At 35.4% G+C, this 12,576-nt stretch overlaps 2 long non-coding RNA genes across 3 annotated transcripts in view; one reads left to right on the forward strand and one right to left on the reverse strand.

Annotated features, from left to right (window-relative positions):
• The window catches only part of LOC102164498 (uncharacterized), a 137,123-nt gene that overhangs the window by 63,386 nt on the left and 61,161 nt on the right, over positions 1-12,576 (forward strand). The gene's annotated exons all lie outside the window — the stretch shown is intronic.
• The window catches only part of LOC110257515 (uncharacterized), a 302,560-nt gene that overhangs the window by 8,973 nt on the left and 281,011 nt on the right, over positions 1-12,576 (reverse strand). The window lies entirely within an intron of this gene.

Genomic DNA, 12,576 nt, shown 5'->3' on the forward strand with positions numbered 1-12,576 from the left:
AGGCTTATGGAATCTCTGTCCAGATCTTACACGGAGGATGATTTGGGGGCAGTCATTCTTTATCTGCCTATTAAAATACCTTCATCATGCTTCAGCAGTTTGGAATTTTGCTCTCTTCTTTGGTTTTGAATCTCAGGTCATCAAACTATACACCAATTCTTAGTAATCTTTCTCTGAGATGTGGGCAGATCTTGTTAATCTGTCAATTTAGATATTCCTTCATTTCAGGGAATTTCGTTAATATTATCTATTCAAATTCTTTTTCTGCTCAGTTGGTTGGATTCTCTCTGTAAGAGCCCCAGTTATCTTTATGATGGTTCATTTTTGTCTTGCCTCAGTATCTATTTTCTCTCAAATTGCTTTGATTGCTTAGTCTTTTGTCTGCATTCACTGTAATTATCTCAAGTCATTCTTCTATATTATTATCTCAATTTTAAAGCCTATCTATTCTGTACTTTGTTATTTCTATTTTTTTTTTTTTTGCTTCTGTAACACTTTTATTTTGGCCCTCAACTCATTTTATTGGCTCTAATGTAATCTCTTCAGCTCAGTCTGTTCTTTCATCATCTTGAACCTGAGTTTTTATGTATTAATCCGTGTTTGCATTAATGTCTCCTTCACTGCAAAACACTAGTTGGAACATTTTCTCTGCTTTTGGCTGGCATTTTTAACTGTTCTTTTTTTAAACATACACAGTTTTGGAAGGGTTGTTCAGTATGTTTACATGCACATGAGACCATTTCATCCACTCATACTGAATCTAGAGAGTTCGTTTCTCCTAATATATAGTGAATGACTTCTTGACTTCCCCCTCCACCTCCTACTGATGTGTGTTTCTAAACTGAGTCACCTTTTGGATCTCGGGTATTTTTATCTGTTTACTTTTCTCTTGACTGTTCAGGGGACATCAGCTAGAGTTCAGTGCAGTTTTTGTTGGAGAAAAACGTTCCTTTGAGAATTTTGTCACTCCTGTGCAAATGTGCAGATAGGACCAGGAATCCTGTGTCCACAGAGCTGGTGGTAGGAGTTAGGAGAAGGGAGTATATCTACCCCAGAATTGAGGATTTTTTTTTTTTTTTAGTTTATGGAGAATGCTTGAATTTACGTGTTGTTCGTTAAGAACCATCTCCACTGGTTCACTCTGGTCCCACTGGTGAAGTTCATTCAAAATTCAGGTTCTTTCATTCAAAATTTAAAAGGAAATCAACATTGATAGTACTTGTGAGATTTTTCAGTATTTAATCAACTCCCAGTACCATTTATATAAGGTGGGGCTGTGGGTAAGGTCCACACTGCATTGTGCCCTTCCTTCCTTGCTTGTGGATTGATGGCTTCTTTTTTTTCCAGTTATTATTTTTTATTTAATTTTATTATATATTGAAGGAAGGAGAAATTTATCATTTTACCTGGAAGTCTGGTGATAATTTTTAATTAAGGGTTACATTTGGATTCTGTGGTAACAAAATGTCTATTTTTATTGTTAAACTGAAATATTTCCCATGATAATATAATTAGATTTATGTTACTTTGTTGCCAAGGAGGTTAATACAATCACTCTCCTCAGCCTGACTTTTTTTTTTTAATTGGTATAAGCATCTATTTCCAACTTGTATAACATGATTTCATGACTCTTATTATTTGTCAGTGGTTCTGTGTGCTTTTGCTTTTGACCGTAAGCCAACTCAGATTCTGTTTGGAATTTAGGTAATATATGCGATTTAAAAACAAAATCAGTTTCTTAGAAACAAGGCAATATACTTTAAATCCCTATTATAACAACAGCTTCTATGCCAACTGTCAAAAATATTTTCCCCCACCATCCTAAAGGGGCTCAAATTATTTTAATTTTTGGCTTTAAAATCCAAATGTGATTAAGTTAAAATTTAAAATATGCACATACTCTTAGTTTTTATTCAGCTAAGTGGTCATTATTTTATAGACTCTTTCAAACAGGAACGTAGCTGATACATGAAAACCAGTTAATGTGTATTTTAGGTTCATTTGATCTTGCCATCTTGCCCTTGGGCTACATGGAGAGGCAGTATACAAAGTACCTCTATTAAAATCCATTAGAGGGATGTCATTGGAGATGAAATTCATTCTGTTAACCTGATTTGTCTTCATAAAAATCCAAGGAAGAAATTTTGTCACAGTATCTAGAAAAAGTAGGAGTTCCCATTGTGGCTTAGTGGGTTAAGAACCCGACATAGTCTCTGTGAAGATGTAGGTTCGATTCCTGGCCTCATTCAGTGGGTTAAGGATCCAGTGTTGCCATGAGCTGTGGTGTAGGTCACAGACATGGCTCAGATCCCATGTTGCTATGGCCAACAACTGTAGGTCCAATTCGGTCCCTATCCTGGGAACTTCCATATGGCCCTAAGAAGAAAAAAAGAAATTGTTGTTTTCTTCTAAAAATATTGAGAGATTCTGAATCTCCTTTCCCATAATGATTGGGGTGTTTTTTTTATCACAAAGGTGAAAATCTAAAGTGTCACAGTTGTATGTGTAGATACCCAAAATGATCACTTGAACTGAGGAATTTTTGATAACTTGTGAAGTAATTGATTGAAATTTCAGTGATACAGATTTTCTCTTTCATGAACCAGACGTATTCTGTAGCATACCAGTGCTAAAGGAACTGAACTTCTCCACACTATTTAATTTTAAATTTTTACTCTACTTCAGTGGCTTTTATATTCTGAAAAACGTAGTGTGGGAAATCTGGTTGTGCAAGATCTGTCATGATTAGAACGCTGCCATTTTCCTTCACGCATAACTATGCTGATTCCATTTTCCTATTATTCTCTATTGACATTCGCATCATCCCCTGCTTGTTGAGAACACGTAGTATATTTTATTTCAAAGGAGATAAAAACAAAAGGATTGTAATTGCTCATGTTGAGTTATGAGCAACTTTTTCTCTTCAGCAAAATGAGTGCTATTTTAGTACAGCCTCCAGTTCATTGAACACTTGGTAATTTCTTTTTCTTAATCTGTTCCTCACAATAAAAAAAATACTCTCTTTAGTTCTGGGATAAATGTGATTTCTTTCCTTTTTTGTCTCCTCTATATTCGGAGCTAAATTACTGCTTTTTGAGGGACTTTGTTTTAGCAGTGTGTGTGTATGTGTGTATATGTGTGAGTGTGTATTTTAGAAAAAGAGGAATGAAGAATTTGAACCAAAGTGTGATTGTTATATATGATTAACATTTCCAATAGTGTGAGAAATCAACATTTTAATAAGATTTGTATGTATGTGGTATATATACACAATGGAATACTACTCAGCCATAAGAAAGAACAAAATAATGCCATTTGCAGCAATATGGATGGAACTAGAGACTCTCATACTAAGTGAAGTAAGTCAGAAAGAAAGACAAATACCATATGATATCACTTATGTCTGGAATCTAATATATGGCACAAATGAACTATCTACAGAAAATAAACTCATGGACTTGGAGAATAGACTTGTGGCTGCCAAAGGGAAGGGGGCAGAAGTTGGATGGACTGGGAGTTTGGGGTTAGTAAATGGAAACTGTTCCATTTGGAGTGGATAAGCAATGAGATCCTTCTTTATAGCACAAGGAACTATATCTAGGCACTTGTGATTCGAACAAGATGAAAAATAATGTGAGAAAAAGAATGTGTGTGTGTGTGTGTGTATGACTGGGTCACTTTGCTGTACAGCAGAAATTGACAGAACATTGTAAATCAACTACAATAGAAAAAATAAAAATCTTTAAAAAAATTAAAAGATTTGTTCTGGGAGTTCTCATCATGGCTCAGCAGTAACAAACCCAACTAGTATCCATGAGGACCTGGGTTATATCCCTGGCTTCGTTCAGTGGGTTAAAGATCTGGCATTGCTTTGAGCTGTGGTGTAGGTCGCAGATGTGGCTCAGAACTGGCGTTGCTGTGGCTGTAGTGTAGGCCGAGCAGCTGTAGCTCTGATTCAACCCCTAACACTTCCATGTGCCAGAGGTGTGGCAAAAAAAAAAAAAAAAAAAAGAAAGAAGAGGGAAAAAAAAAGATTTGTTCCATAATCTATATAATTACTATATAATGATATAATTACTGTATGATTCTACAACATCAAGTTGTTCTGCATCCTTGACAGTGTCAGTGCCTTCGAATTTCCTGACATGGATACAGTGGGAATTCTTCTAGTTAACAATATTTTGCGCTAGGACTTAAAAACTATAGATCATATTAATTATTAATTTTCTTCTTTGCTTGTTACTAAAAGTATTATTTATTTGAAATAACAACACCATAAGATTGTTCAGATTAGTTCCCCAAAGAGAACTTTATTAAAAAATACCAAAAATAGTTTACCCTTTTAAGTTTTATAAGATTCTGGAAATGGAAACATTTGTTTAACTGAGATTTGGTTTGTATTGTTCCTTGAATAACATACATAAAACATAAATAAAAGTGAAGGAATTTCAATATCCTTGGACATTCTGCAGTTAAATACACTGGTTCTAATCTCAGCCTTCTTGTCTCTTAACGTTCATTCAAGGATTTGTGTTTTGCTTCTTCTATGTTGTAAACATAGGAAGAAGTTTAGTGTGTTTGAAAGAAGGTCATATTGTGTTTCTGAGGTATAAACCAGTACTCTTAAAATTATGCCAGCTGTTATCCCCAAATATTAATGCTTCCCTGGCCTAAAAATAAACTTTCAAAGATTATATTATCTTCTCTTTTTCTTTGGCACACAGATTCCTTTAAAAAAAAAAATGCCTTTTTTTTTTAACCAACTCTAATAAAATATCCATAAATAGAAGAAAAACATCTTATTTTGCCCATTAAAAAAAAAAAGAATAAGAAAACTTGCTAGCCCTCATTTTGTCTTTATTTTCTTTTTCTTTTTCTTTTTTTTTTTTTTTTTTGGTCTTTTTGCCATTTCTTGGGCCGCTCCCACGGCATATGGAGGTTCCCAGGCTAGGGGTCGAATCGGAGCCATAGCTACCCCGGCCTATGCCAGAGCCACAGCAACACGGGATCCGAGCCTCGTCTGCAACCTACACCATGGCTCACAGCAATGCCAGATCCTTAACCCACTGAGCAAGGCCAGGGATTGAACCCGCAACCTCATAGTTCCTAGTTGGATTCGTTAACCACTGAGCCACGATGCAAACTCCTGTCTTTATCTTCTTTTATGTCAAAACCCTCAAGAAGTTTTTCTATTCAGTCTCTGATTTCTTTCCTTTTATTCTTTCTTGAACCATTCCTACTAGCTTTTATCTTCACTACTTCACTAAAACTACCCTCATCAAGGTCATCAGTGACCTCTACATAGTTAAATCCAGCGCCATCCCTCAATCTTCAACTTGGTTAATTTAACCTATCAGCACCTTTTAACACAACTTATCCTTGTCTTCTTAAGATTTTTTTTGGCTTCCAGGAGTTTTACTCCTTTCATTTCTTTTGCTTCTGCTCCTCGTTTTTCCAACCACTAAACAGTGGAATGATCGTTTTCAATCTTGGAACCTCTTCTTGTCGCTCTCCGGACATTTTCCTTTGACGACTTCATCTGGTCTCATTGACTTAAATTCCTCCTATAAGCCAGTGATGTCTAACTATATACGGTGTTTGAAACTCCTTGGAATGTCAGACTTACATAACCCATTGCCACTCTGTCAAACTCTTGTTTGGATTTCTAATAGGCAACTCACACATGATGTCTAAGCGTACCCTTCCTACAGTCTTCCTCATCTCAGTTAATCCTTGCACTGGATGAAGCCAAAAAAAAAAAAAAAAATTGAATGCTCTCATATTTCACACTCGTTCAAGAGTATATCCTCTAGAATCTATCTTCACTAGACACATCTAGTGCTACTGACATGACCCAAGCTGCCATCATCTTTCAGCGAGATCACTGTATGGTAACCTTCCTGTGGTCTCGCTTTTTTCTTCCCCAGTCCCCTTATTTTCCACAATGCAGTCGGGGCCTTGTTAAAATATGAGTAAAACCATGCCACACCTCTACTCAGAGCTCTCTAATGGCTTCTTCTTATGACCTCAAAGACCTAGGATATGGCTACCGTGATCTCTCTAACCTCCCTCAGGGAAATACCTTTCACTATCCTTCAGCTCCACTGGCATTTTGGATTTTCCTTCTATACTCCAGGTGTATCCCTGCCTCAAAGCCTTTACACTTAATTTTTCCTTTGTCTGGAAAACTTTTTTTCCCAGGTATCCACAAAGCTGGCTTTCTCAAGTCTTTATTTCGATGTCACACTTTCACTGATGCTTTCCCTGGATCTCTGTTTAAAATTGCACCACTGCATGCCTTATATCCCATTTTTCCGCTTCATTTCCCTTTGAAGCAGTCCTCATCATTTTACATACTATATATTTTTGAAATTTAACTTGCTTATTGTCTCTCAAAACAAGAATGTAAGTTTGAGTTTTAACTCTTTTGTTCAGAACTGTAAGAACAGAACCTAAAGCAATGTCTGAAATATATGGGGTACACAGTGAATATTTGTAGAATTCATTAAGGAATGTAGCAAAACTGTTACTAACATGGTATACTTTTCAACTTCAGGGTGAATTATGTTATTTTGGATAGTAGACTTATTCTTCTAAAATATTTTGCATGTACTGCTATCATATAAAGATTTATTATGTTTTACTTCCATTACCTTACACAAAATAGACCCTCCACAAAGTTTCCTTGAATTAATAAAATCTTTGTGTGCATATAAATTGAAGTGAAGAGATATGCTAAGAGATAAGTTGAATGTAACACTCGTCAGGCTAGGATTTAAAAATGTATCACATGAATAATGCTTCAATAACTGAGTTGAATTAATAGGTAAGATAGTGTATACAAAATTTGTAGGATCCCTTCTAGAAGGCAATAAAATAGAATTGTTAATGAGCTTTGTTTGGAGACATCTGGGAAACTAAATTGTACCAAAATGACTTTCTGAGGATGATTTTCTTTGTAATGTCATGCTGCCTTGATTGAGACCATTTTCTAGGCAGACGTCTATAAATCTAGACATACATTTTAGGTAACTTACTATTAGGAGAAATGCATTTTTCTTCTCCAAGGGAATGATAAACGAAGGCCAAAAATATTCCCCTGTTGTGTGTCCTAAGCCAGGATTCTGCTTTCTCTAGGCCGTGTGGACGGCATCACTCTAGATTCATGGTAAGAAGACCTGGCAAGGAGTCTAGAGGTCAGAGTTGTAGTCTCTGTTCCTTTTATCCCTCTCTTCTCTCACCCACCACTCTTTTGCTCAATATACAGTGTTTAACCATAACGATCTGTTAATGACATATTTGAATGTTGTGGGATAAAATGCATTCTGCATGTGAAAGAGCTTTTTAGGGTCTTACTAAGAAATGATAATATGACCATTTTCCAGAGGTATTGTTGAGAAGATTCTTAACTGTGTGAGAGGTTAGACAAGATGTCCTCCAAGTTTGATTTTAAGTCTCTAGATTTGATCACCTTTAAAAGTTATCTATTTATGTACTGTACTGTAATGTTTACGCAAGGCAATGAAATTTCATTCCTGGGTCTTATTTATAATTTCTCTTAAATAGTATGTAGTTGTAAACACATACTTTACTCTATAAATTTTTCATGACTAAATAATAGAGTCTGGAAGCAATTGGCAGATAGTTTCTATAAGAAAAGAAAATGATAGCTTTAGAATATTTTTAATCTTAAGTGACACATTGCAGAAAATCATTACAGACAGAAAACTGGCTCCAGTTGAAGAGTAATATAATATATTGGTTAGCCCAAGTTTGTCTTCTTCTAAGAGAGAAGGTGACAGAATATGAATTGTTCTCTGAAAATGTAGATTAAAAACTTAAGTATTTTGATGTGCACTACATCAGTAGTCTCATTAATTAAAATAGGTGTCTAGTATTTGTACTCTTGAAAAGAAAAATTAACATATCATGTAGTATTTTGGCCAGAATATGAGACATATAAAATAAAAGCACATATAAATCAGTCTATGAACTTTAAATAAATTTTGAACCAGAGTTGTTAAATTTTTTTGCAAATCTCATATAGCATTTATAAAAAACTTTGGACATCAAGAGAAAAAAAAAGATGAACTGTAATTGATAAATTGCTAGAGGCCCAGTGTGGAAAAATCCGAGAGTTAAAAAACTCCAGGGGGAACCAGCCACTGGGGAGCCTCCACACTTTTGTGAGTTTTCTCTTCAGGAGCCTCACAGTGAATATTAGAAATACTCTCATACTTCTGCTCTCAGAAGAAACTTTTGTCAGAGGCTAACATTCTATGGTTTTATCAGAGCCTAACCTACTTGGAGGAAAAGAAATATCCAACTCCAGCTCCAGCTAATCAATCTGTAAAGGAGGAAAAAATATGAGAAAAATTGATGAAATTCAGAGTCCAAGGGCACAGCTTAAAAAAAAGATGGAAACTTAATCACAAAATGATATAGAACACTTCATCTCCCAAAACTTACCACTATATTATAGAAGGCCTATTTACTACAGATCGCTTTACATAAACAGTAGAAAATGTACAGATTTTAACAAAAAATTACAAGACTTACTCAAAGACAAAAATCACAGTTTGAAGAGGCAGAACAAGCATCAGAACCAGAGTCTGATATGGCAGGAATACTGGAATTATCAGACCAGGAACTTTAAAAATTATGATTAATATGCTAAGGACATTAACAGAAGAAGTAGACAACATGCAAGAACAAATGGATAATGTAAGTAGAGAGATGCAAATCCTAAGAAAGAATTTTTTTAAAAAATACTAGAGATCACAAGTATTCACTGTAAGAGAAATGAAAAATGCCTCTGTTGGGCTCATTGATAACACTAGCCATGGCAGAGGAGTGAATTTCTAAGCTTGAGGGTATCTCAATAGAAATCTCCAAAACTGAGGAGAAAAAAGACTGAAAACTCAAAATATAATATCCAAGAACTATGCAAAAGCTGTAACATATATAATGGGAATACCAGGAAAATAAAGAAAGGAACAGAACAAATATATGAAGCAGTCACAACTGAGAATCTCTTCAAAGCATTATCAGACACCAAACCAAAGGTTCAAGAAATTTAGAGAACAGCAAGAAGGATGAATGCCAAAAAAACTTTCAACTATATGTAGGCATATCAATTACAAATTACCATTCTGTATTTTTTTCAAGCTAGAGTCCCTGATATAAAATCCAAGCAAGCACAGCAAAGGGAAAATGTCTCCATAACCTGTTCACTTAAGGAAAAATGTGCAAATGTAATAACCATCAGGGAGGCTATTGGGGAAGAATGGATGAAACATAAAACACTTATTGTTCAAATTGATCCTTTCTTCATAGAAGTAATCCACAAAGGGCAATCTCGTTTCTCTCTTCTTTCATTTTAGTTTTCTGAGGGCTGCTAGAAATGCTGCTACAGGAAACTCGACAGTTTTCTGCCAACATGTTTGTCTGCCTTGTTTAGTAAAGTTTTCTCACATCGCCAAGGCCCTTTCTCCTCCCTAGTATTCTTTGGAACACTAAATTACTCCTACATCATAGATCCCTTCATCAGCAACAAGACACAGAGAAGGACTCAAGGAAGTTGATCATTTTCATTTTTCTCTGTTGCCTTTGGGTAAAACTGTCTCAAGATTCTCATTGATGCAAAGACAATAGGACATAGCTCTGGCCTATACTGTGTGCCTACGTTTACATCTAGCTAAGAATAGTTGCTGCCAAATATTCAAACTACTTTCTAAGCAGCCTTAGATTATAAATCTTTAAACACATTTTACTGAGTTATCCCCCCAATCCTTGGGAAAATTCATATTTATAAATTCATGCACAAATGATAAATGTGCCTAATGGTAGAATTAAAATCTATTTGATCCATTAAGCGTATTAGGTATTTTATAATTTTTTTTATTTTAAAATTGCTTTTTAAATTAGCAAATCATTTCAAATGTATATATTAGTCCATACCTCATATGAATAGAAAATGACTTCAGTAATAGATACCTAGGCTTACACAGCTAGTCCCTTAGGAAACAATTAAGCAAAATTCACTGCAAGGTTAAGTCAGTGTAGTACATATTTTAATGTATATAACGGAAATGTATGGAGAAGGATTGAGGAGACGAAAAATAATTGTAGGCCACTTAAATAAATCTTTGGAGAGATACTACGGAGGTCAAAATCAGTCCATTAACCCACAAAAGCAAAGAGTCTATGTGGTAGGCAGAATTCTAAGATGGTCCCCAAGTTTCTCACCCTGTAGTATACTATATTCTTCTGCACTGTGTACTCCACTTCTCTTGGATGTGTCATGAATATGATGGAATAGTCACTCCTTGAATAGGTTATGTCACATGGTAAAAGTGAAAAAATTTTGAAGACATAATTAAGGCCCCAAATCAGTTGACTTTGAGGTCATAAAAAAATAGATGATCTTAAGAAGGAAGAAATAACAAAGATCAGAATGGAAATAAATGAAATTGAGTTTAAAAGAAAAAATAGAAAAGATCAATAAAACTAAGACCTGGTGTTTTGAAGAGGTAAAGAAAACTGATAAACCTTTAGCTAGGCTAAGAATAAAAGGGAGAAGACTCAAATAAATAAAATAGGGAAGGAGATTAAGAGGTACCAACTTCTAGTTGCAAAATACATGAGTCGGTATAAAATGCACAATGTGGGGAATATAGTTAGAACTATGCAATATTTTGGGTGGTGGTGTATTATAACTAGGCTCATCCTAGTGATCATTTTGAAATGTATAGAAGTATCGAATCACTATTTTGTGTAACAGGAGATGACACAGTATTGTAGATCAAATACACTTCAAAAATAAACAAATTCACAGAAAAAGAGATTATGTTTGTGGTTACCACAGGCAGAGAGCTGGGAGATGAGGAATTGTATGAAGGCACTCAAAAGGTACAAACATCTAGGGATGTAATGTATAACGTGATAAACATAATTAACACTACTGTATGTTATATATGAAACTTAAGAGAGTAAATCCTAAGATGCTGCTGTACCTATGTGTGTTGACAGATGTTAACTATGCTTATATCATAGTTAAGCAGTATATACAAATATTGAATCATTTAGCAGTATATACAAATATTGAATCATTATGTTGTATACCTGAAATGTTATATTCAGTTATACCTCAATTAAAAAAATACCTTGATTAAATAAGTTGAACAAGACACAAATAAACCAGATATTCCATGCTCAGGGTTGAAAGAATATTGTTAAAATGTACATATTTCCCAAAGTAATCTACAGATTCTAAGCGATACCTTTCAGAATTCCAATGGATTTTTTTTTTTTTTTTTTTTTTTTTTGTCTGTTTGCTATTTCTTTGGGCCGCTCTCACGGCATATGGAGGTTCCCAGGCTAGGGGTCGAATCGGAGCTGTAGCCACTGGCCTACGCCAGAGCCACAGCAATGAGGGATCCGAGCCGCGTCTGCAATCTACACCACAGCTCACGGCAACGCCGGATCCTTTAACCCAATGAGCAAGGGCAGGGACCGAACCCGCAACCTCATGGTTCCTAGTGGATTCGTTAACCACTGCACCACGACGGGAACTCCTCCAATGGATTTTTTAACAGAGATAGAAACAAAATCCTAGAATCCATATGGAATCAGTTGATTTACAATGTTTATTCAGTTTCTTCAACTGAAGAAATTTCAATTCAATTTCAAAAAAATTTCTTCAACTTCTGCAAAGTGACCCAGTCATACATATATTTACATTCTTTTTTTTCATGCTATTTTCTATTATGTTCTAACCTAAGAGATTGGATATAGTTCCCTGTGCTATACAGTAGGACCTCATTACTTATCCACTCTAAATGTAACAGTTAGCACCTTCCAACCCCAAACTCCCAGTCCATCCTATTCCCGCTAGCAACCACAAGTCTGCTCTCCATGTCTGTAATCTGTTTCTGCTTTGTAGATAGGCTTGTTTGTATCATATTTTAGATTCCAAATATAAGTGATGTCACACAGTATTTGTATTTCTCTTTCTGACTTACTTTACTTAGTTTGAGAATCTCTAGTTGCATCCATGCTGTTCAGCAGAACTTCAAAGGAGTCGAGAAAGTATGATTTGGGCAGCACTCCTGGAGGTTGTGCAGCAGTGTAAAGAGCCACTTAGTTCTCACCATAAACTGAAATATTCAAGCTCTCTTTTTCTAAATTGATTTTCAAGTCTCTCAAAGGAGCTCTCCAGGCTTATTACAAAGTTAACTCAGTAATAGAGATTTGAAACTTCTCATCTGCAAACAGGCAACTGACAAGATAAATTAAGGCCACTGTGTATGAATAAACTCTCTCAGAAGACTTAACTCCACTTGACCAAGTTATGGCTGCCCCATTGCAGTGAGAGCTGAGGGTAGTGTCACTTGGCATATTGCTAATTACCTGTGTTCAAGTCTGAAGGTGGCTTAGTGTCTTTTTTCGAATTCACCTTGATAGCTACTTAAACATGTTCTGGGTGAAGCCCAGTCCATAGACACAGCACTATTTCGCAACCTTAAGAAATGATGACTCTGCATAGCCAGCCCCAAATTGCACTGACCTTTTTGA

This window comes from Sus scrofa, chromosome 18 (genome assembly GCF_054392235.1).
Source record: "Sus scrofa isolate SSC_HxYL_T2T_F1_AM1 chromosome 18, Sscrofa_HxYL_maternal_Yorkshire_Landrace_v2.0, whole genome shotgun sequence".
NCBI classification, from domain to species: domain Eukaryota; kingdom Metazoa; phylum Chordata; class Mammalia; order Artiodactyla; family Suidae; genus Sus; species Sus scrofa.